Source organism: Drosophila miranda, chromosome XR (genome assembly GCF_003369915.1).
Source record: "Drosophila miranda strain MSH22 chromosome XR, D.miranda_PacBio2.1, whole genome shotgun sequence".
NCBI classification, from domain to species: Eukaryota; Metazoa; Arthropoda; class Insecta; order Diptera; family Drosophilidae; genus Drosophila; species Drosophila miranda.
The window spans coordinates 46,665,221-46,684,791 of NC_046674.1; the positions used below are offsets into that span (position 1 = coordinate 46,665,221).

Here is a 19,571-nt window from a genome sequence, read left to right on the forward strand (position 1 = left end):
GGTCATGTCTGGCTTGTCGGGAGATTGAGGCCGAAATGCGCACATTTATGAGACAGACTCGAACTGGGTTTCTGGATGTCCGGAAACAATTTGTGGCTCTCAACGAGAAATTTCTTGCCCTTGAATCACAGTTTCTTGGGCTCAAACTCTTGAGCGAATCGCCTAGACGGAAAATTCCGCATAATGATACCAATCTCTTGCAACCTAATCCGATTGGTACGCCTGCCTCCCACCTTCATCCATCGGAAGCATTTCCGTGTAGGCATGCCACGCCGTTGTCTGTAAATCCGCCAACGGTGGCTCCGGAGTTCTTTACACCGAGCAATGTGCTTCCTTCGAGCACCCAACTCCCCAACAGCATCAATCCCATCCCTGCAGTTTCTGTGGCCGTCACTTCTGACGCGGTGAGTGCTCCTAGTGCGGGTGTGCTGGTTGCTGACGACGTCTTGCCAATTCCTGCTCCAATTCCTGCTCCAATTCCTGCTGCAATTCCTGCTGCAATTCCTGCTGCAATTCCTACTCCAATTCCTGCTACAGCCATTGCTGCCAATTCCTCTGCCCTTGTACCGAGATCTCTTTTAGGTGTGGCTCCACCATCTCGATCTCGCTCGGGACTTCAACTTAAAGCAGTGGTCCCTCGGAAAGCAATATTTGTTTCTCGTCTTATTCCTGAGGCTACAACGGAGGATGTTAAACAACATCTTGCCACTAAACTTAACACTTCGCCTGTTGATATAGTTGTGACTAAATTTTCATTTAAACATAAGCGCAACATATCATCATTTAAAATTCTTCTCCCTGATTCTTTACTATCCTGTTCTCTAGAACCGTCAATATGGCCTGAGCATACAATTGTGCATGAGTTCCTTCTCAAAGACTCGAACTCGAATCCAAGAATTACCGAACATGCTCCAAAAAACTAATGTACTATTTTTCCATGCACTATCAGAACGTTCGCAGTTTGCTGGGAAAGTTGCGTCAAATTCATACTAATAGCGCGTCCTTTGATTTCGATGCCATCGCGTTTACCGAAACCTGGCTTAACTCCTCTGTCAATGATCACGAAATTTTCATTGATAGTTACACTATTTATAGAATGGACCGCCCATCTTTTGCAGGTGGGGTTCTGATTGCAGTTAAATCTGTTTTCTCATCTGAGTTATTCCCATTCAATAACATTCATGGAATTGAATTTGTTGCAGTCAAAGTTCGTGTTGGCTCCGCATTTTTCTATTTAACCTGCTCTTACATTCCTCCCAGGTCTGATGCTGAGCTTTACTTACACCACCTTTCAGCAATTAATAATGTTGTTTCTACATTAGGGTGCAATGATCGAATTATTGTCATGGGGGACTTTAACCTCCCATTTCTTTCTTGGCTGCCTTGTAATGACGCTAACCTGTTGTTTCCCAATTGCCATAATGACTTTATCAATGGGCTAACGGATATTTCCCTTGTCCAAATTAATGCCGTTAAAAACATTAGGGACAGACTTCTTGACCTCGTTTTTGTTAACGATGGTTCTCTTACTACTGTATCTAGAGCAAGCCCAATATCTCTCCCTGAAGATCCTTACCATCCAACTTTGTTGATATCACTGGAGTGTACACAATCTGGAGGTGCTGACAGTTCCATGGCTCCTTGTCACATAAAGTGTTTTCGCAAAACAAACTTTATTGATTTAGATCTACATCTCTCGCGTGTTGATTGGTCGTTTCTTTATTCATTACCGAACATAGATGCAACTGTTAACTCGTTTTATAGTTCTATTTACTCCGCCCTTAATACGTTTGTTCCAGATATCACTGTACCTGTATCGTCCAAGCCTCCCTGGTTCTCCAAGTATTTGTCATACTTAAAAAATAATAAATCCCGGCTCTATAAAAAGTACCAGAAGTCGGGCTCCACGTTGGCCTTAGCTCTATACTCCTCCGCTCGCTCTCTGTTCCTTGCCGTCAATAGTCAGTGTTATAATCATTACCTTTCACAATGTAGTAGTAATTTTCGTAGTGATCCTAAAAAATTCTATTCGTTCGTTAATTCTAAGCGCAAGTCAAACGTTTTTCCTCCGTCCCTTCATTACCAGAACAAAACAGAAGCTTCTGCTGTTGGTATTGCAAATTTATTCGCTAACTTTTTCCAAACAACGTACTCGTCTCATATTTACAACGCATCCACTCCGTATCCGTACCAGCTACCTCAAGCTAACAGTATTTTTCTGCCCTTTTTCGAGGAAAGCGTTGTTCTTGAAGGTTTGTCATCTATGGACATATCGTTTTCTGCGGGTCCAGATAAGGTACCAAGTTGCATCTTAAAACACTGTGCCCAGTCCCTTTGCAAGCCCTTGACCTTTCTCTTCAACCTCTCCTTGGAACAGTCTTGTCTCCCAGTAATTTGGAATGAGTCCTACATCATTCCGCTTCACAAAAAAGGTTCAAGATCAAACATTGAAAACTATCGTGGTATCGCAAAGCTTTCCGCCATCCCGAAGCTTCTTGAGTTCCTGGTCACCCGGCAACTGCAACATCTTTGTTGCAGCTTGATATCTCCGTCGCAACACGGTTTTTTCAGACATCGTTCAACATCGACTAACCTTCTTGAGTTTTCTAACCTAATCCACCGTGGTTTTCAAATTGGTTTGCAGACGGATGTAGTTTTTACGGACTTCAGCAAGGCATTCGATTCTGTGAACCATGCTCTGCTTATTCAAAAGCTCTCCTTATTAGGGTTCCCAACGAATCTTCTAGATTGGATTTTGTCCTATCTCTCTAACCGTACTCAACGTGTTTTGTTTTCTAACGTGTTGTCAAATACTGTTAATGTTACTTCAGGTGTGCCACAGGGAAGTCATCTGGGCCCGCTTCTGTTTATTTTATTTGTGAACGACCTTCCTCAAGTTATAACATACTCTACTACACTAATGTATGCTGATGATGTCAAAATCTGTCTTTCTTACTCTGATTGGTATATGCACACACGCCTTCAACTTGATCTAAGTGAACTACTATTGTGGTGTTCAACTAATCTTCTTTTTCTGAACCTTTCCAAATGCAAACTTATGACATTTTACCGTCGCGCTCCTCATTTTGTCTCATATGTTCTAGGAAATCATGTCCTTGAGCGAATTTCGAGTTCAAATGACCTCGGAGTCCTTTTTGATCATAAGATGTGTTTCAACACCCATATAGCTGCAACTGTAAATAAAGCTAAGGGTGTTTTAGCGTTCATCAAGCGTTGGTCCAAGGAGTTTGACGACCCGTACGTTACGAAACAACTGTACATCTCGTTAGTACGTCCTATATTGGAGTATTGTTCTTGTGTGTGGAGCCCGCAGTATAAAGAGCAGCAGGCTGTTATTGAATCCGTGCAAAAGCAATTTTTAATTTTTGCCCTTCGGAACTTTAACTGGGACTCGGGTAGAATCTTGCCACCCTACCGGTCTAGGCTAAATCTTATCGACCTGCCGTCGTTGCACCATCGCAGAATATGCAATGGCGTAATGTTCGTGCACAAGCTCCTTCTTGGGACTGTTGACTCCCAAACTCTCTTGGGTCAGATTGACTTGGCCGTTCCATCCAGACCTACCCGTACTTTTAGGCCTATCCGTCTACCCATATGTAGGTCTAATTATGCTGATCATGAACCTTTTAGGGTTTTATGCCATAATTATAACTCCCTCTGTCTAACCCTATCCCCTGAACTGTCTCTTAAACTAATTGCATGCAATATTTATAATCATTTAAATTTAGCTAACTTTTAACTTATCTTTTTCTGCCTTTAGTAACTAAGTACCATTATTAACAGATAATTTGTTAATTTAATAAATAAATAAACCACCAATATTAACTAATCAAAAAAAATAAATAAGCTCAAGATATAAAGGATTATACAGTCCACTAATTCATAAACAGGCATAGATACCCTACATATAGAAAAAACAGAGAAGAAAAATGGTCACACTATGAAAAGACAAGAAGGTCACATTAGTTTGAGCAGTCGATAAAAGAGCGGGGAGAAAAGACGAAGCGTGCGTAGATATTACCTACAAATAAGAATAAAATGTATTAACCTCCTTTTGCAAATAGGAAATAAAACGCAACCAACGCCTAAGTACCGATTAAGATAAGCGATTGTGTTTTATCCGCAATTCTCACGTTTCTGGACACAATATCTTTTATTTCGCTCCTTGGAAGCCAATGACCCTAGAGTTCTTAGAGTTTGTGTGAAGACGGGTGGAGACTCGTGGTGCAAGCACTGAAGTATACTGGACATTGGAGAAGCGACCGAACCCACAAGGAGACGGTCATCTCGCTCGTGGGTGGACAATAAACATTGAAGAACACGAAGGCCAACGTGGGTGCGCACGTCAGGCAGCTGAAAAAGCGCACATTTATATGTATGTACATATGCGAGATATTGCAAATACTGCCATCTCGCTCTATCCAACGAAGTTCTTACGGGCCAGCAACTAGAGGCTTGGGTGCGCAGTTGGCTGATGAAATCGAGTGAAAATTTCTGGATTCTGGTTTATTTGGTAAGTGCCAATTTGATTGTTGATTTGGGAAAAGGTACATCTGCGGGTGATGATTACCAGAGCAATGAGCAACGGATGAAATGGACGAGGAAACGTTTGAGATGGGAAAAGTGGAAGGAGAATCCGCGCAAGGTGAAGTCTCAAATATGGAGAGGGCCTGGGCCGGCACATCAAAAGAAGCCCAATGTGGCGCCAAATGCAAGAAGGTCAGAGAGCCAATGCAAAGCAAATGCAGCAGTTCCAAATGGAAGTTCTGTGGATGAATCAAATTCAAATGAAAAAACTAATATACTTCTGCGATCCCTTGGTATTAGTGGAAGGACAACTGGCGGACCAGGACCACAATCAACTACGGCTGAGCCCTCAGTGACATCGGCAAGGCAACCGGTTCCTTCTTAGGAAACGCAAAGAAAAATGTACGATCTACCGGAGTTTAATGGTGCTACCGAAGAGTGGCCAATGTTCAACGAAGCTTTCACTATGACCACTGCAAAGTACGGATACAGTGACATGCTAAATTTTTTACGCCTCCAAAAGGCAATAAAGGGCAAGGCTAGGGAAACCGTTGAATGTTTGCTTATTCACAGTTCTAACGATTCAAATATTTTAGATACCCTTAAACAAAATTTTGGTAGACCGGAGAAACTCGTAAAAAGCCAGATTAGTCGCGTTAGAGAATTTCCGAGCATTCGCGAAGGGAGATTGGAACAATTAGTAGAGTTCGAAATGAAGGTACAAAACTTGGCTTCATTCTTAGAAACAGCTAACGCACATCAGCAGTTAAAAAATCCAACATTAATGGAGGAGTAAGTCTTAAAGTTGCCAGTGCAACAGAGACTGGAGTGGGCCATTCCAAGCAACTAGGAGATGAAAAATCGATCCGTCATTTAAGTCTATGGCTTCAGGGATTGGCCGAAGAAGTGCAAGACGCAGGATTGGTTGACGATCAGGCAACATTCAAGCCAAAGAAGGAAAAGTCGAGACTATTCCATGCAAACGACATCGGACTTGTAACCATGAAGGCGTGCTCCGCCTGCAATGGGAAACACGACTTGGAAAAGTGTAACTCATTTGCCCAGTTAGAACTTGAGAAAAAATGGCAGCATGTCTTTGGATAGAAAATGTATACATGATCCAGACTACTACAAAAAATACTGCGACCTGATGGAAGCATACGAAGAAAAGTCATACATTCGGCATCTCACAAGCAGTGAACTGGAAGTGGACAAGAAAAAATAATGGTTCCTGCCTCATTTTGGGGTCTTAAATCCTAACAAGCCCGGCAAGTTGAGAATTGTTTTCGACGCGGCTGCAGAAGTCGATGGAGTGTCGTTAAACTCCATGCTCATGACTGGCCCCGACGGGTATCAATCCTTAACGGACATTCTTATGAGTTTCAGACAGAAACCGATTGGAGTCTGTGCTGACATAGCAGAAATGTTCCACTAAGTCATAATACGAAAGGAGGATCGATGTGCCCAACGATCAAGGAGTATGAAATGCAGGTCATGACCTTTGGAGCCAAATGTTCACCGGCCTCTGCTCAATACGTGAAAAATAGAAACGCACTTGAATTTAAGGAATCGTATCCAGATGCGGTGAATGCCATTATTAAAAACCATTATGTGGACGATTTGGTGCATTGTTTTTCATCCGATGAATCGGCTGTGAGAGTTGTGAAGGATATAGTTGACATTCACAAAAAGAAGGATTCGAACTGAGAAAGTCCAATTCGAAATTCTTCAACAAGGTTTTTGGTAACGAACAAGTAGCTGAGCCCATAACTCTTGATAGGGATTAATCTTCGCATTATCAAAAGGTCCTGGGAATGTACTGGTGTACACGCAGCGACGAATTTGGGCTCTCACTTTCGTTTAACAAAATTGACGCTTCAATCTTTTCAGAATCAAGAATACCGTCTGTTCAAACATGAACATATTATCGTCGAAATCATGCCACTTTTGGTCCCTTGCAGAATGTTCAAACATAAACATATTATTGTACACATTCACTCATGTATCCAAAAAATGGATCTCTAAAGAAATCACATAAAGTAGATAAGTAATGACAGTTCGGGTGTAAACAAAGATATGTAGCCCATCAAAAGATACTACAACAAAACTCAAGTGGGGAAAACACTTAACCAATGCATTCTTAAAATAACACTACATTAGTGCAAGCATTCACTCAAAAAGACACCCGCAGTAAAATGTATCCTTTGCGTAGGTCTAACGATAATTATAGAATACAAAATTGTACCTCCTACCTCATTGTCAAATCACATATAAGGCTCTGATTTTAAGAATAAAATTTAGTTTGAATTTACAACTCAACTCGCAAATGTCTAGACTTTTCTTTTAAGGTCTTAACATTTTGGTCCTTCGAGACTCTCCGTTTTTTCCCCCCTGTGGTAAGAGCACGGAGTTAAACCAGCTCCTTTGAGACTGAACAAGTGTCTAGTTCACTGACAGCTAAAGGTAGCAAAATAAAAAATTCTGATTTCACTCCTATAGGAAGGAACAGAGTATATAAAAAAGTTAATGAAACTGAAGTTTCAATCAATAATTTTGAAAAATACGAGCTAAACAGGCTGTATTTTTAATAGATAACTGGGTATATCTATTGTGATCGGAGAATACAAAAAAATAAAAATTAATGAAACGGAAGTTTCAATAAATATTTTTGAAAAATACGAGCTGGACAGGCTGTATTTTAATAGATAACGAAAGATGTATATCTATTGTAATTCAAAAATAAATAATTTTCGCGACGGTGGCGTTTTTGAGGCCGGAACATCGAAAGAAAAAAATAATAGTCCGAAACATAGAAAGTTCTTAATGGCTAGAAATTGAAAAAAAACGTGGCAAATAACTGTGACTGTGAAAAAAAAAAAATAAATTGGTTTATGTGTGCCCACTGTGCCAGCAACAATAACTGCAGCGACATCAGCAGCAGCGACATCAGCGACAGCGACTTCAGCAGCATCGACATCAGAAGCAGTGACAATAGCTGCAGCGATATAAGCAGAGGCAACACCAGCAGCAGCGACAACGGTATCAGCAGCAGCGACTTCAGCAGCAGTAACAACAACAGCAGAAGTAGAATTCATCAGCTAAGTCTCATATCTCAATTTGTTCTTAAGCCTAATTAAGTAAAAAATTAAAGTAAGATGTTATCAGTACAAAGTTGAGAAATGAGCCTCGTAGTTTTGTAGTTCAATGTTCATGTATATTGCTATTGACCTATTTACACGCTCATGATTGTAGTACACCGCCTAAGTAACTATTTTTACGCGCATAGCTGTGTTGTTGTTTTGCTCGTGTCCAGAACATAACTGTAATGTTCTCACACTCATGGCCAGACCCGCAGCTGCACACGCACACAGCGATGCGTTCCGTTGTTTGCATTGAGACCGTCGCGTCGAGTCGTATCGCGTGATCTTCCAATTCCCTTTTGCTCGACTTCTTTTCGCGGAGTTGAGTTAGTAGAAACTTCTAGACGAAACCGCCCGCACGCATATTTTCTACCGCCGCAGAAACGACCCCCCCGCTGTTCTTGTAATATAATTGTACTATAACCACCAATATTAACTAATCAAAAAAAATAAATAAGCTCAAGATATAAAGGATTATACAGTCCACTAATTCAAAAACAGGCATAGATACCCTACATATAGAAAAAACAGAGAAGAAAAATGGTCACACTATGAAAAGACAAGAAGGTCACATTAGTTTGAGCAGTCGATAAAAGAGCGGGGAGAAAAGACGAAGCGTGCGTAGATATTACCTACAAATAAGAATAAAATGTATTAACCTCCTTTTGCAAATAGGAAATAAAACGCAACCAACGCCTAAGTACCGATTAAGATAAGCGATTGTGTTTTATCCGCAATTCTCACGTTTCTGGACACAATATCTTTTATTTCGCTCCTTGGAAGCCAATGACCCTAGAGTTCTTAGAGTTTGTGTGAAGACGGGTGGAGACTCGTGGTGCAAGCACTGAAGTATACTGGACATTGGAGAAGCGACCGAACCCACAAGGAGACGGTCATCTCGCTCGTGGGTGGACAATAAACATTGAAGAACACGAAGGCCAACGTGGGTGCGCACGTCAGGCAGCTGAAAAAGCGCACATTTATATGTATGTACATATGCGAGATATTGCAAATACTGCCATCTCGCTCTATCCAACGAAGTTCTTACGGGCCAGCAACTAGAGGCTTGGGTGCGCAGTTGGCTGATGAAATCGAGTGAAAATTTCTGGATTCTGGTTTATTTGGTAAGTGCCAATTTGATTGTTGATTTGGGAAAAGGTACATCTGCGGGTGATGATTACCAGAGCAATGAGCAACGGATGAAATGGACGAGGAAACGTTTGAGATGGGAAAAGTGGAAGGAGAATCCGCGCAAGGTGAAGTCTCAAATATGGAGAGGGCCTGGGCCGGCACATCAAAAGAAGCCCAATGTGGCGCCAAATGCAAGAAGGTCAGAGAGCCAATGCAAAGCAAATGCAGCAGTTCCAAATGGAAGTTCTGTGGATGAATCAAATTCAAATGAAAAAACTAATATACTTCTGCGATCCCTTGGTATTAGTGGAAGGACAACTGGCGGACCAGGACCACAATCAACTACGGCTGAGCCCTCAGTGACATCGGACGCAGTCTCATCACCAAGGCAACCGGTTCCTTCTTAGGAAACGCAAAGAAAAATGTACGATCTACCGGAGTTTAATGGTGCTACCGAAGAGTGGCCAATGTTCAACGAAGCTTTCACTATGACCACTGCAAAGTACGGATACAGTGACATGCTAAATTTTTTACGCCTCCAAAAGGCAATAAAGGGCAAGGCTAGGGAAACCGTTGAATGTTTGCTTATTCACAGTTCTAACGATTCAAATATTTTAGATACCCTTAAACAAAATTTTGGTAGACCGGAGAAACTCGTAAAAAGCCAGATTAGTCGCGTTAGAGAATTTCCGAGCATTCGCGAAGGGAGATTGGAACAATTAGTAGAGTTCGAAATGAAGGTACAAAACTTGGCTTCATTCTTAGAAACAAATCACATAAAGTAGATAAGTAATGACAGTTCGGGTGTAAACAAAGATATGTAGCCCATCAAAAGATACTAGAACAAAACTCAAGTGGGGAAAACACTTAACCAATGCATTCTTAAAATAACACTACATTAGTGCAAGCATTCACTCAAAAAGACACCCGCAGTAAAATGTATCCTTTGCGTAGGTCTAACGATAATTATAGAATACAAAATTGTACCTCCTACCTCATTGTCAAATCACATATAAGGCTCTGATTTTAAGAATAAAATTTAGTTTGAATTTACAACTCAACTCGCAAATGTCTAGACTTTTCTTTTAAGGTCTTAACATTTTGGTCCTTCGAGACTCTCCGTTTTTTCCCCCCTGTGGTAAGAGCACGGAGTTAAACCAGCTCCTTTGAGACTGAACAAGTGTCTAGTTCACTGACAGCTAAAGGTAGCAAAATAAAAAATTCTGATTTCACTCCTATAGGAAGGAACAGAGTATATAAAAAAGTTAATGAAACTGAAGTTTCAATCAATAATTTTGAAAAATACGAGCTAAACAGGCTGTATTTTTAATAGATAACTGGGTATATCTATTGTGATCGGAGAATACAAAAAAATAAAAATTAATGAAACGGAAGTTTCAATAAATATTTTTGAAAAATACGAGCTGGACAGGCTGTATTTTAATAGATAACGAAAGATGTATATCTATTGTAATTCAAAAATAAATAATTTTCGCGACGGTGGCGTTTTTGAGGCCGGAACATCGAAAGAAAAAAATAATAGTCCGAAACATCGAAAGTTCTTAATGGCTAGAAATTGAAAAAAAACGTGGCAAATAACTGTGACTGTGAAAAAAAAAAAATAAATTGGTTTATGTGTGCCCACTGTGCCAGCAACAATAACTGCAGCGACATCAGCAGCAGCGACATCAGCGACAGCGACTTCAGCAGCATCGACATCAGCAGCAGTAACAACAACAGCAGAAGTAGAATTCATCAGCTAAGTCTCATATCTCAATTTGTTCTTAGGCCTAATTAAGTAAAAAATTAAAGTAAGATGTTATCAGAACAAAACTCAAGTGGGGAAAACACCCGCAGTAAAATGTATCCTTTGCGTAGGTCTAACGATAATTATAGAATACAAAATTGTACCTCCTACCTCATTGTCAAATCACATATAAGGCTCTGATTTTAAGAATAAAATTTAGTTTGAATTTACAACTCAACTCGCAAATGTCTAGACTTTTCTTTTAAGGTCTTAACATTTTGGTCCTTCGAGACTCTCCGTTGTTTCCCCCCTGTGGTAAGAGCACGGAGTTAAACCAGCTCCTTTGAGACTGAACAAGTGTCTAGTTCACTGACAGCTAAAGGTAGCAAAATAAAAAATTCTGATTTCACTCCTATAGGAAGGAACAGAGTATATAAAAAAGTTAATGAAACTGAAGTTTCAATCAATAATTTTGAAAAATACGAGCTAAACAGGCTGTATTTTTAATAGATAACTGGGTATATCTATTGTGATCGGAGAATACAAAAAAATAAAAATTAATGAAACGGAAGTTTCAATAAATATTTTTGAAAAATACGAGCTGGACAGGCTGTATTTTAATAGATAACGAAAGATGTATATCTATTGTAATTCAAAAATAAATAATTTTCGCGACGGTGGCGTTTTTGAGGCCGGAACATCGAAAGAAAAAAATAATAGTCCGAAACATCGAAAGTTCTTAATGGCTAGAAATTGAAAAAAAACGTGGCAAATAACTGTGACTGTGAAAAAAAAAAAAAAAAATTGGTTTGTGTGTGCCCACTGTGCCAGCAACAATAACTGCAGCGACATCAGCAGCAGCGACATCAGCGACAGCGACTTCAGCAGCATCGACATCAGAAGCAGTGACAATAGCTGCAGCGATATAAGCAGAGGCAACACCAGCAGCAGCGACAACGGTATCAGCAGCAGCGACTTCAGCAGCAGTAACAACAACAGCAGAAGTAGAATTCATCAGCTAAGTCTCATATCTCAATTTGTTCTTAAGCCTAATTAAGTAAAAAATTAAAGTAAGATGTTATCAGTACAAAGTTGAGAAATGAGCCTCGTAGTTTTGTAGTTCAATGTTCATGTATATTGCTATTGACCTATTTACACGCTCATGATTGTAGTACACCGCCTAAGTAACTATTTTTACGCGCATAGCTGTGTTGTTGTTTTGCTCGTGTCCAGAACATAACTGTAATGTTCTCACACTCATGGCCAGACCCGCAGCTGCACACGCACACAGCGATGCGTTCCGTTGTTTGCATTGAGACCGTCGCGTCGAGTCGTATCGCGTGATCTTCCAATTCCCTTTTGCTCGACTTCTTTTCGCGGAGTTGAGTTAGTAGAAACTTCTAGACGAAACCGCCCGCACGCATATTTTCTACCGCCGCAGAAACGACCCCCCCGCTGTTCTTGTAATATAATTGTACTATAACCACCAATATTAACTAATCAAAAAAAATAAATAAGCTCAAGATATAAAGGATTATACAGTCCACTAATTCAAAAACAGGCATAGATACCCTACATATAGAAAAAACAGAGAAGAAAAATGGTCACACTATGAAAAGACAAGAAGGTCACATTAGTTTGAGCAGTCGATAAAAGAGCGGGGAGAAAAGACGAAGCGTGCGTAGATATTACCTACAAATAAGAATAAAATGTATTAACCTCCTTTTGCAAATAGGAAATAAAACGCAACCAACGCCTAAGTACCGATTAAGATAAGCGATTGTGTTTTATCCGCAATTCTCACGTTTCTGGACACAATATCTTTTATTTCGCTCCTTGGAAGCCAATGACCCTAGAGTTCTTAGAGTTTGTGTGAAGACGGGTGGAGACTCGTGGTGCAAGCACTGAAGTATACTGGACATTGGAGAAGCGACCGAACCCACAAGGAGACGGTCATCTCGCTCGTGGGTGGACAATAAACATTGAAGAACACGAAGGCCAACGTGGGTGCGCACGTCAGGCAGCTGAAAAAGCGCACATTTATATGTATGTACATATGCGAGATATTGCAAATACTGCCATCTCGCTCTATCCAACGAAGTTCTTACGGGCCAGCAACTAGAGGCTTGGGTGCGCAGTTGGCTGATGAAATCGAGTGAAAATTTCTGGATTCTGGTTTATTTGGTAAGTGCCAATTTGATTGTTGATTTGGGAAAAGGTACATCTGCGGGTGATGATTACCAGAGCAATGAGCAACGGATGAAATGGACGAGGAAACGTTTGAGATGGGAAAAGTGGAAGGAGAATCCGCGCAAGGTGAAGTCTCAAATATGGAGAGGGCCTGGGCCGGCACATCAAAAGAAGCCCAATGTGGCGCCAAATGCAAGAAGGTCAGAGAGCCAATGCAAAGCAAATGCAGCAGTTCCAAATGGAAGTTCTGTGGATGAATCAAATTCAAATGAAAAAACTAATATACTTCTGCGATCCCTTGGTATTAGTGGAAGGACAACTGGCGGACCAGGACCACAATCAACTACGGCTGAGCCCTCAGTGACATCGGACGCAGTCTCATCACCAAGGCAACCGGTTCCTTCTTAGGAAACGCAAAGAAAAATGTACGATCTACCGGAGTTTAATGGTGCTACCGAAGAGTGGCCAATGTTCAACGAAGCTTTCACTATGACCACTGCAAAGTACGGATACAGTGACATGCTAAATTTTTTACGCCTCCAAAAGGCAATAAAGGGCAAGGCTAGGGAAACCGTTGAATGTTTGCTTATTCACAGTTCTAACGATTCAAATATTTTAGATACCCTTAAACAAAATTTTGGTAGACCGGAGAAACTCGTAAAAAGCCAGATTAGTCGCGTTAGAGAATTTCCGAGCATTCGCGAAGGGAGATTGGAACAATTAGTAGAGTTCGAAATGAAGGTACAAAACTTGGCTTCATTCTTAGAAACAAATCACATAAAGTAGATAAGTAATGACAGTTCGGGTGTAAACAAAGATATGTAGCCCATCAAAAGATACTAGAACAAAACTCAAGTGGGGAAAACACTTAACCAATGCATTCTTAAAATAACACTACATTAGTGCAAGCATTCACTCAAAAAGACACCCGCAGTAAAATGTATCCTTTGCGTAGGTCTAACGATAATTATAGAATACAAAATTGTACCTCCTACCTCATTGTCAAATCACATATAAGGCTCTGATTTTAAGAATAAAATTTAGTTTGAATTTACAACTCAACTCGCAAATGTCTAGACTTTTCTTTTAAGGTCTTAACATTTTGGTCCTTCGAGACTCTCCGTTGTTTCCCCCCTGTGGTAAGAGCACGGAGTTAAACCAGCTCCTTTGAGACTGAACAAGTGTCTAGTTCACTGACAGCTAAAGGTAGCAAAATAAAAAATTCTGATTTCACTCCTATAGGAAGGAACAGAGTATATAAAAAAGTTAATGAAACTGAAGTTTCAATCAATAATTTTGAAAAATACGAGCTAAACAGGCTGTATTTTTAATAGATAACTGGGTATATCTATTGTGATCGGAGAATACAAAAAAATAAAAATTAATGAAACGGAAGTTTCAATAAATATTTTTGAAAAATACGAGCTGGACAGGCTGTATTTTAATAGATAACGAAAGATGTATATCTATTGTAATTCAAAAATAAATAATTTTCGCGACGGTGGCGTTTTTGAGGCCGGAACATCGAAAGAAAAAAATAATAGTCCGAAACATCGAAAGTTCTTAATGGCTAGAAATTGAAAAAAAACGTGGCAAATAACTGTGACTGTGAAAAAAAAAAAAATAAATTGGTTTGTGTGTGCCCACTGTGCCAGCAACAATAACTGCAGCGACATCAGCAGCAGCGACATCAGCGACAGCGACTTCAGCAGCATCGACATCAGAAGCAGTGACAATAGCTGCAGCGATATAAGCAGAGGCAACACCAGCAGCAGCGACAACGGTATCAGCAGCAGCGACTTCAGCAGCAGTAACAACAACAGCAGAAGTAGAATTCATCAGCTAAGTCTCATATCTCAATTTGTTCTTAAGCCTAATTAAGTAAAAAATTAAAGTAAGATGTTATCAGTACAAATAATTAAGCTATTAGAGGCTCAAGCCGCGATAGCAAATAAATAAGGAAGATTGAAGCTGGTCATTTGACCAGCGATGTAATCCATTGGTTAGGAGACCTTAAGAAAAAAGTTACAGGCAATAATTCTGCACTGTTAGCATATGGAGTAGTCGATCATGACTTATTTAAGAGACAGCAGCTCGAAAAAATTATTAAAATTTATAGAGGACATACATAAAAAGTATGTAGAGTCAAAAAAAAAAAAAAATGAAACCCTAACGAAAGGGAAGGTAGAAATAACAAATTTACAATCAGTGGAGACTGGAACTTTGAAGGAAGACATAGAGCCCAAAATTGACAATAGCATAGGAAAAGTATCTGAGGAAATCAACAGAATAGTGGAAACCCTGAGGACGTATTTAGAGCAAACCATGTAGAGGTTTGATCAGGCTAAAATGGGAGAGTGTAGAATGAGAAAGGAAAAAATTGAGTTCCTCAGTAAAAAACTGAGCTCAAAAATTGAGGAGTTTAATCATAGCTCATAATCAAAAAAACGACAGCTTCAACGAGCAGATCGTCGAGTTGGACCTTGATATTCAAAGCATGTTAAGCAACCTAGAAGTAAGGATGCAAACCGTAGCTGAGGGAAACAGCATGGATACTAAAAGGGCAACGATAAAAAAAAAAAATATCGATTTGCCTGATCTTCCGAAAGTGGAAGTACCCACATTCTCGGGCGAAGAAAAAGAGTGGGACGGCTTTTCACAAATATTTTGTGAATTAATTCATAACAGAGATAGGCTAAGTACACCTCTAAAATTCAATTATTTGAAAATCGCGATAAAGGGTGAGGCACGGAGTATGGTAGCTCACCTTTTAACTGGGCCGCTGGAGAATTAAAATGCCGCTTGGGAATTGCTGACTAAGCGGTATGAAAATAAACGAAAAATTATTTCGGATCAGCTGAATCGTTTACTAGACCTACCAATGCTAGATCACGATTCAGCGAAACATATTAAATGGTTTTCTAAGTTTATAAATGAGTCAATACATATAATCAAATTAAAGTCACAATTAACAGAAGAAGTTGATGTAATTTTCGCGCACATAGTGTTGGAAAAATTCAACAAAGATGCCTTGAAAGTCATATTAAAAGAGATCTAAGCATTGCCAGATGTAATGGAATTTTTAGAACAACGGTACACTTCTCTTTACAGGATAAAAAGTGGAAACCGATGAAAAAAGTAGTGCAATATGGCAAAATAAAAGAAAATTGTCCGCTATGTAAAATGGCAGGACATACCATAATTCACTGCTATAAGTTTAAGGGAATGAGTCCGATATTTAGAGGCCAGTTTATTAAGAAACAGCGCCTTTGCACAAAATTCTGTAGGCATGATATGTATAAGAAATGCTTATCTGAAACCTCATCATACGATGCTCCATATTCCCTACGAAAAGAGGGAAAATGTTAACACTTGCTTGACAAAAGAACAAGCGTTCAAGGAATAGTGGCTATCAAAACCTTAGAGCTCTCATTGATTGTGGGTCGCAATGTACCATAATTTCAGAAGAAGCTGCGCAAATATTAAACTTAGTACGAACGAGGGGGAACGTTTGAGTTGCTGCGTACAACGCAACTCTACATTTATACCCGATACTTAGTCAGTATGGCTCTCCTCCGGCAGACGCCGCGAATATTAAACGACACGACAAAGAATGCGTGCGAGAGAGACAGAAAATCAGTCTGAGCGTGACGTCGGGCGCTGCGTAGCCAGTGCAAATTGATTTGTTCCCTTTGGCTATAAAAATGATCTGATCTGATCCAGATTCAGCAACCTGATAGATATGATCATTATCTATGATTCTGCGTTTTTAGTTTTCTCGTATCTTCAAAATTGTGGATGCCACAAATTTTCGTCCTTTGGAGGACGGAAGGGGTTGAGGCGAAATTTTGAGATATACGTTTTATAGTGATATCTAACAGGAGTGCGGATACCAAATTTGGTTGCTCTAGCTTTTATAGTCTCTGAGATCTAGGCGCTAATGTTTTACTCTAAGCAAAGCCGCCTATGCTACGTGTGTGTTAGAGAGAAAAAATGAAACTGTTTTCTTGATGCTGGCTATAATAATAATACTAATAATAATCCAATTCAGATTCTGCAGTCTAAAAGTCTAAAAGATAAGATTAAACGACACGACAAAGAGTGCGTGCGAGAGAGACAGAAAATCAGTCTGAGCGTGACGTCGGGCGCTGCGTACCCAGTGCAAATTGATTTGTTCCCTTTGGCTATAAAAATGATCTGATCTGATCCAGATTCAGCAATCTGATAGATATGATCATTATCTACGATTCTGCGTTTTTGGTTTTCTCATATCTTCAATATTGTGGATGCCACAGATTTTCGTCTTTTGTGGGGGCGGAAGTGGGCGGGGCGAAGTTTTGAAATATTTTTGTAGCAGTGACATATCACAGAGGTCTGGATCCAAAACATCGTTGCTCTAGCTCTTATAGTCTTTGAGCACTAGGCGCTAATAGGGACGGACAGACGGACGGACGGACAGACGGACAGACGGACGGACGGACAGACGGACGGACGGACAGACGGGCACACAGACAGGGCTCAATCGACTCGGCTATTGATGCTGATCAAGAATATATATACTTTATGGGGTCGGAAACGATTCCTTCTGGACGTTACACACATCCATTTTCACCACAAATCTAATATACCCCAATACTCATTTTGAGTATCGGGTATAAAAAGGGCGAACACCGAGGTAAGTACAAAGTACAAAGTTACTTTATCGGTAAAAACTCGTGATTATAATAAAGGTCCTCTAAATATTGAAGCAATTATTCTTCCGAAACTGATGAAAGCTTTACCATTAAAGTCTTTCAATATTGACAAAACTAAGTGGCAAGATTATGTGTTGGCAGACCTTAACTTTAACAAGCCAAGTAGGGTAGATGTAATAATTGGGATAGATTCGTATACCCATATTTTAAAAGACGGAGAAGAAAAAATAGACGGACTACTTGGACAAAATACAGAATTCGGTTGGATTATATCCGGTTGCACCAAATCAAAAGGTGATAAATATATTGTGGCGACAACAATTGAAGTTGGGGACTTAGAACGGTTCTGGAAATTGGAAAGTGAAAAAAATGACGTAGAAGAAGATGTGTGCGAGGAGCATTTCTTGGAAACAACAGGAGGAGATGAGAATGGCAGGTATGTGGTTAAAATACCATTTAAAAAAGAAAAGGATCTGGGAGATTCAAAACCCTCAGCTATAAAAAGAAAATTATGTAAAGTTCATGCATGAATATAAAAACTTAGGACATATGGTAGAGTTCAAAGAAGATGGGAAATATTATTTGCCCCATCAAGGAGTCATAAAAGATTCCAGTCTAACGACAAAGCTGAGGGTTGTTTTCGATGCTTCAGCAAAAACCACAAACGTTAAAGTTTAAATGATATCATGTGGGTTGGACCAAGAGTCCAAAAAGATATCTTCGATATTATGGTGAAATGGCGTAAATGGCCATTTTTAATATCGGCGGACATTGAAAAAATTTACCGGCAAATTAATGTTGATAAAGACGATCAACAATATTTGCATATAATTTGGAGAGATAATCCAAATGAAAAGTTAAAAGATTATAAACTTACAACCGTTGCGTACGGTACAGCTTCAGCACCCTATATTATTTGCCCCATCAAGGAGTCATAAGAGATTCCAGTCTAACGACAAAGCTGATGGTTGTTTTCGATGCTTCAGCAAAAACCACAAACGATAAAAGTTTAAATGATATCATGTGGGTTGGACCAAGAGTCCAAAAAGATATCTTCGATATTATGGTGAAATGGCGTAATTGGCCATTTTTAATATCGGCGGACATTGAAAAAATTTACCGGCAAATTAATGTTGATAAAGACGATCAACAATATTTGCATATAATTTGGAGAGATAATCAATCCAAACGAAAAGTTAAAAGATTATAAACTTACAACCGTTGCGTACGGTACAGCTTCAGCACCCTACTTAGCAACCAGGGTGCTTGTTGCAATAGCAGATAATTGCAAAAATCAAGCAATTAGGGAAATCATAAAGAATAATTTTTATATGGACGACCTGATGACAGGTGCCGACTCGATACTGGATGCAAAAAGCATGTAAGGAAGTTACCCGGGAGTTTAATAAGGTTGGGTTTAACTTAAGAAAGTGGATAACACATATACCCCAAGAATTATAGAAGGCATTAGAGATAACCAGGAAAATAAAGTATCAACCATTGAGGAGAATGAATCCGTCAAAACCTTAGGACTACAATGGCAACCAGTTAAAGACTAGTTTAGGTTTAATTTCCACTATGAACCAATTAAGAAAAATAACAAGAGAATAGTATTATCTACCTTAGCCAAGATGTATGACGCCTTAGGCTGGTTGTCTCCAGTGACACTTGTCGGAAAATTATTTATTCAAAAACTTTGGCTAGCAGACAAAAATTGGTATGAAGAATTATCAGAACAGGATACTCGGGAATGGAATTCGTTTAAAAATAGTTTAACAGAGTTAGAGAGCATTCGGATACCAAGATGGCTAAATTAAAAGCTTAAATCCGTTCATAGATAAGGATGGATTGTTACGAGTTGGAGGTAGATTGCAAAACTCCAACGCGGAATTTGAGGTTAAACATCCTTTGATTTTAGATAAGTGTCACTTGACGTCTTTAATTATCAAGAATGCACATAAAGAAACAATGCACGGTGGAACTAATCTGATGCGAAACTATATACAGCGAAAATTTTTGATATTTGGGCTAAGAAATTGCTTAAAGAAAAAACTCAAAGAGTGTGTCACCTGTACTAGGTATCGACAGAATACTGCAGAACAAATTATGGAAAATCTGCCG

General features: G+C 39.6%; 3 long non-coding RNA genes across 9 annotated transcripts; all 3 read left to right on the forward strand.

Annotated features, from left to right (window-relative positions):
- Positions 1 to 3,940: 3,940 nt before the first annotated feature.
- Positions 3,941 to 4,905, forward strand: LOC117186480. Of its 3 annotated transcripts, none has more exons than XR_004471544.1 (3): positions 3,942 to 4,027; positions 4,086 to 4,740; positions 4,849 to 4,905. It is a non-coding gene; the product is annotated as an uncharacterized LOC117186480 (long non-coding RNA). The 3 variants fall into 3 exon arrangements; XR_004471543.1 differs by having other exon boundaries at positions 4,086 to 4,534; positions 4,595 to 4,879; XR_004471542.1 differs by having other exon boundaries at positions 3,941 to 4,027; positions 4,086 to 4,879.
- A 2,007-nt stretch (positions 4,906 to 6,912) lies between these two features.
- Positions 6,913 to 9,838, forward strand: LOC117186479. Of its 3 annotated transcripts, none has more exons than XR_004471541.1 (3): positions 7,754 to 8,305; positions 8,364 to 9,018; positions 9,127 to 9,838. It is a non-coding gene; the product is annotated as an uncharacterized LOC117186479 (long non-coding RNA). The 3 variants fall into 3 exon arrangements; XR_004471540.1 differs by having other exon boundaries at positions 7,755 to 8,305; positions 8,364 to 8,812; positions 8,873 to 9,157; XR_004471539.1 differs by having other exon boundaries at positions 6,913 to 8,305; positions 8,364 to 9,157.
- A 1,550-nt stretch (positions 9,839 to 11,388) lies between these two features.
- LOC117186618 lies at positions 11,389 to 13,776 on the forward strand. 3 transcript variants are annotated; one of them, XR_004471594.1, is made up of 3 exons: positions 11,692 to 12,243; positions 12,302 to 12,956; positions 13,065 to 13,776. It is a non-coding gene; the product is annotated as an uncharacterized LOC117186618 (long non-coding RNA). The 3 variants fall into 3 exon arrangements; XR_004471593.1 differs by having other exon boundaries at positions 11,693 to 12,243; positions 12,302 to 12,750; positions 12,811 to 13,080; XR_004471592.1 differs by having other exon boundaries at positions 11,389 to 12,243; positions 12,302 to 13,080.
- The last annotated feature ends 5,795 nt before the right edge of the window (positions 13,777 to 19,571 follow it).